Genomic DNA, 6,251 nt, shown 5'->3' on the forward strand with positions numbered 1-6,251 from the left:
AAAGCCTGCTAATCAGTAGGCCCTGGTGATCATGCGTCACCATGACGATAGCGCCATTCCAGACAGAGAGGATTTGAGTTCATGAGATGCAGACCTGCCGTTAGCACTTTTCAACCTCAGTCTGAATTGTGGAAACCACAACCTTTGCTCTCAGGATCCCAAGGTAAAAGCCAGAGTCACCCTCAGGAAAGGTGGGGCTGGGGAGCAGTCTCAGCAGCTCAAACTCTCTCTGAAACACAGCTCCCTTCCCCACACCCCTGCTTTCAGCTCTTTCCCCCACCCCTACTTTCAACTCTCTCCCCCCACCCCTGCTTTCAGCTCTCTCCCCCCACCCCTGATTTCAGCTCTTTCCCCCACCCCTACTTTCAGCTCTCTCCCCCACCCCTGCTTTCAGCTCTCTCCCTGACACCCCTGCTTTCAGCTCCCTCCTCCCTGCTTTCAGCTCCCCCCACCCCAGCTTTCAGCTTCCCTCCCCCCCCCCCCACCCCTGTGTCTACCATTTTTTAGCCAAATTCTCACCCAGGATTTTATAAATGCCTAAGGAATACCAGCATATAAACCAAGAAACTGGAGGGTGGAATATCGTGGGATGTTGAGTAAATTGAAGCCAGTTTGTTTGTCATGACATGCATTTATGGGTAAGGGTAAGGCAGAAGATGTGAGACTAGCCTCATCCACCACATAGCAGGAGGCACTGGGCAAGTTCCTCAGTCCCTCATCTGTCAAACAGAGAAAGTGACACTGCATGCCTGTGATCTCAGCACCTATGAAGTGGAGGCAGAAGGATCAGGAGTTCAAGGCCAGCTGTGGCTACATATTGAATTCAAGTCCAGCCTGAGATACACGAAATTCTATCTCAATAAAAGCCCAAACAAAATAAACCAAAGGAAGCAGCACAGCCTTGCAACCTCTGGAGAGATTAAAGTCTGGAGATTAAAGTCAAGGGCAACTGAGCATTTAGTGTGGAGACAGCAGGGGATGCTGCAGACAGAGCGGCAGTGATGCAGGATGGGGAGGTCCCTGTAACCTAACACAGCATCATAGGGCTGGAGAGAAGCTGAGCAGTTAAGGCGCTTGCTGCTCTCACAGAGGACCTGAATTCTGTTTCTAGCACCCATATCAGACAACATGGAGTGTGTGCTAGTTGGTTCAGGTCAACTTGACACAAACCTAGATGTATGTGGGAAGAGGGAATCTTAAGTGAAAAAGAAAAGAGCCTTCGAAAGTCTATAGGGTTTTTCTTGATTGGTTCTGTGGAAAGACCTGCCTACTACAGGTGGCACTGCCTCTGGACAGGTGGTCCTGGACTGTATAAGAAAGCCGGCTGAGCTGGCCATGGGGAACAGTGTCTCTCCAGGTTCCTGCCTTGAGTTCCTTCAGTGATGGATATGATGTGAGTTACAAATGAAATAAAGTCATTCTTCCTCCAGGTATTTTGGCCACAGTGGTTTATCACAGCAATAGAAACCCTAGGACAAATGTCTTCCTGTTTTCCAGTGCTGTCTTCAAGTTCCCATTGTAGAAATCCTGCATGTCCTTGGTAGGTTAGGCCCAGGAACTATGTGTGTGGAACAGAGTGCTACTGTGAATGGGTTGTTTCCTGGCTTCTTTCTTAATATGTCTTTCATTTTTATATAGGAAACCTGCTTCAATTTTTTGTGTGTTTGCTGCATATTCCGCCTCTTTTCTGAAGGTATTTATCAGTTCTAAGAGGTCTGGGGTCCTTAGGGCAATGGTTCCCAACCTTTTGGAGCTGAATGACCTTTCACAGGGGTAGCCCAAGACCATCTTGCATTATCAGATATTTACATCATGATTCATAACAAGAGCAAAATTACAGTTCTGAAGTAGCAATGAGGGTAATTTTATGGTTGGGGTCGTGGTTATTTTATGGCTAAAGGGCCGTGGCATTAGGAAGGCTGAGAACCACCGCAGCAGGGTCTTATGAATAGAGTCGTATCACATGCCAACAGCAGCTTCGTCTTCCTCTCCTGTCTGACTTGTCCTCCTGTCTCACTGCTCTGGCTGAGACTTCAAGGACTGCACTGAACAGAGGTGGAGAGCCTGAACACCTTTGTCGTCTTTCTGCTCTGAACGAGGAACGCTCCCCTGAGTTTTTCTCCAAGTACGATGTTGGATACAGATTTCTTGTATATAGTCTTTATTATTTTGAGGTGAGCCCTTGCTATTCCTAGCGTCTCCATGACATTCACCATGAGGGACATTGGATTTTGTCCAAGTCTTTTTTCTTTATCTGAAGAGAAGATCATGTGGTCTCTGCCTTTGAATCTACTTACGCTAGGGATAACATTTCTTGATTTACAAATGTTGAACCATCTCTGGAATAAATCAATTCAGTCATGATGAATGATCTCTTCCAATATGGTTTTGAATTCAGTTTACAATAGTTTATTAAGAATTTTTGCATCTATGTTCACCGAGGAGATTGGTTTGTAATTTCTACTTTGTTGCTGTTGTGTCCTTATTTGAGGCTCATTTCACAGGGGGAAATTTATACCTGATACTGTAAACATGGTTAAAACCTATGGTTTGGGAAAACGTCGGCCGAAGGGGAGAAACAACTGATATTTTTTCCTAAAAGGTCAAGTTATCAAACTGATTTCTAAACATGTTTGTATATATTTATGGATGTGTGCTTTTCTCAGTTGTGGTCAGAAGAGTGTCTTAACACAGTGGGTATTGATGACTCCAGAGACTCATTATTGTTTCAAGTATTGAGAATGAGCGACTTTGAATGCTCAGCCTTAGATGGAGTATCTACACATCACACACACGGATCGGGGACAGCTCTGAAGAGGAGACAGAAAGAACATAAGAACCAGACACTGGGGAAAGGGCCATGAAATGTTATCTGTTGACTGTGACATGACTATTGCATACATGAACTCACAGCAGTTGTGGTTACCTGAACAAGGTCGTCACGAGATCAAGCCAGTTAAAAATTCCAGTATAGAGAAAGGAGGAATTCTGGAACCCCACCCCTACCTCTCAGGATGTATTAATAGTTGATGGCTGTTGGGGAAGGAAGACTTACTTTCTCTGAGGAATGGCCATTGGCAGGTTCCCCAGTCCCCAAAGAGTGGCTTTATATCCATGTGTACATGGGCAGTACTAGTTAGACTTGGTGGGTTAAATAAATATATTAATAATTTTTGTATAATAAATAGTTTTAAAAGGAAGACATGGCATGGGAGGAGTTTGTGATGGGAGGGGTCCTGCGGTAGAGGGGAGTGAGCAGTGACTATGGTAAAGATATAATATACACATGATGAATTTTTCAAAGCATTTTTTTAAAATTTCATTAAAAAAAAAGATTTGGCTGCAGTCATTGTGGACTCTTGGTGACAGCTGTCATCTGCAAGGCTGCTGGAGTACTTGCAGCAGTTCTGTTGTGAAGGAAGGAGGAGGGGCCTGGAGGTGTTTCCCATTGCCCTGGGGCTCCTCTGTGCCCCACAGCAGAAATCATTCCCAAGTCTTTCTTTCTTTCTTTTTTTTAAAAGAGTTACTGGCTAGCCTAAAAACCAAACCAAGTAAACCAGATCAAAGCACACCAGAGCACAGAGATACCCTCACCTAAGCAGCTGGCTGACCCCTAACCCCTAACCCCAGCATCAGAATTCTGCAAAGGTTCAGTGGTTTGTTTGTTTGTTTGGTTGGTTGGTTGGTTGGTTGATTGGTTGGTTGGTTGGTTGTTTTTTGTATTTTTGAGACAGGGTCTCTCTGTTGTAGCTCTAGCTGTCCTGGAACTTTTTCTGTAGAACTCACAGAGATCTGCCTGCCTCTGCTTTTGGAGTTCTGGGACTACAGCCACCACCCTGCTTTGTTCTGAAACTGTTTCACACAGCACAGGCTGGTCTCACACTCACTATCTCGCGGAGACCTGGAACTCCTGCTCCTGCTTACTGGTGGTGGGATCACAAGCTTCTGCCATGGTGTCCAGTTCAATTCTTAACTCTTTAAACTGTTGACTATTTATTTACTTCATTAAAATAGCTTGTGTACAATCATTCCCCCTCCCCAAAACAAACAAACCAAACCAAGCAGAAACTAAGTGACTGACGTCTTTTGGTGTTTTATGTTCCTGACTCTCAGGTTTCACCTGGAAGGTGTCAGTGGGTTCGTGGTCCAGCAGCAGCAGCAGCAGTAGCAGGCCCTTGACCTTTTTATCCTAGACCATCTACTGACCGCAGTTGTGTGGGGCTCCAGACTGAAGGATGACTGAGCAGTCACCAAGGATGGAGACCTTTACTGTGATAATTCAGTATCAACTGGGCTCAGAAAGCCAAGGGTGTTCACTACAGTGATTAGCAACTGAACCTTTGCAGAATTCTGATGCTGGGGTGAGTGGTTAGGGGTCGGCCAGCTGCTCAGATGAGTGTACCACTGTGCTGTGGTGTGCTTTGATCTGGTTTGCTTGGTTTGGTTTTTAGGCTAGCCCCCTGAGTTCCTAAAACTTCATTATGTAACAGTCAGGGCCCTATTTCCTACCTGCAAAACCACATTTGAGGGAAACACTATTAGAAACCTCCAACCCCTCATTTTACCCATCTTAATTGCAGTCCTGTAAATGGCTTTCAAAGGGACACACACACATCTTGCCACATGATACTCACATGGCCTAGAGATACTGTCAACAAGACAGTCGTCACCAGATGAGATCCCTTGGACCAAAACCATGATCCAACATAAACTTATTTTCTTTAAAGGTCTCCAGGCTGTAGTGTCACCTTCTTAGCCACAGAAAAGAGACCAGCACAACCATCTGTTTGTGTATCTTGAGTTCCCAGAGAACAGACAGGTTTTATTTAGTGATTCTGTATACCACCTGAGTCTTCTTTCTTCTCCATTAAGGGAAAGGCGAGAGGGAAGTAAAACATCCCAAATGACTCTTTCATTTTACCAAGTGTCTCAGGATAACTTAACATCACAAACACACACACACACGCACACACACGTTAAATGTGAAGACTGAAACACTCAGCAAGGGCTGTGGGTGTAGCTCAGTGGTCAAGCCCTTGGCTGCCTCCCTTGAGCACTGAGTCATTTCCCAGACTCCCTTGCACACCCATGTGTGTTCTGCCTTCATTACGCTCAGACCATATCATGGAATCAGTCTCTCCTTTCAAGCACACACCTCCCCCCCTTAGTTTTACAACTGATCATATATTTCTCAACTTTAATCCACATGTTCAGACTCATTTGTCTAAAGCCTGTTAAGCCTGTTTTCTAGTAGATTTTTTAGAGAGGGGAAGGAACACTACTTCTCAGGTTTGCCCATGCTAATAGGATGTATGCTCTTGTTTTAGATACAGTGCTTCAGCAGGCATAAGGTCTGGCTTCCATGCCAGACCAAAACAAATAAACCAAGTGTGATGGTTTGAGCAAGAAATGCCCCCCCTCCCTGGAGACTTGTGTATTTGAACACTTGGTCCCCAGTTGGTGACTCTGGAAAGACTTAGAAAGTGCACCCTTGCTGGAGGAAGAACATCACTGAGGTAGGCTTTGAGAGTCCAAGGCCTTCCTGTCTTCCAGTTTGCTCTCTCTGCTTCATGTTTCTGGTAGAAGATGAGTTCTCAGCTTCCTGCTCTCTGCCGTACCCGACACTTGAGGCCATGCCTTGCCACTATGAAGGACTCTTATGGAGCCATTAGCCCAAACATTGGTCAGGGTGTTTTATCACAGAAACAAGAATGTTCTTTACATGGAAAGGATCTTCTAAACTCTATGAAATCCTTGGAGCTGGGTGTAGGAGTGCAGACCTGTAAGCCCAGGTCTTAGGAGGCTAAGATGTGAGGATCCTTATGGATTTGAGATCTGGGCTACATAACAAGTTCTAGGTCACCCAAGACTACGGAGGAGGACTCTGTCTCAATAAAGGAAGAGGAAGAGGAGATGATACTTGCTTCCTATTTCCTCCAAGCTCCTTAACCACATTACCTTACGTACAAAGTACTGCTGTTAAAAATTCTGATAATGGACTCTTTTGCTTTTCAATTTGTGTGATCAGTTTCTGGTATTGATCTTTATAGCTCAAGATTGCCATGTGCCCTCTTGCAGTTTGTTCATTTAAATGTTTTAGGAGTGTGCCCACACCCTGGGTGCCACTGCCACGGCTGCCCAGCTGCTGCAGCCCACATCCCAGCCATGACCCAGCTGAGCTCTTCTGGCCTCTCAGTGTAAGCACTGGCTCCCTAGTGAGATGCTCTGCTCCAGCCTCCTGCAGGCCCTGA

This window comes from Arvicanthis niloticus, chromosome 15, assembly GCF_011762505.2.
Source record: "Arvicanthis niloticus isolate mArvNil1 chromosome 15, mArvNil1.pat.X, whole genome shotgun sequence".
Lineage (NCBI taxonomy): Eukaryota > Metazoa > Chordata > Mammalia > Rodentia > Muridae > Arvicanthis > Arvicanthis niloticus.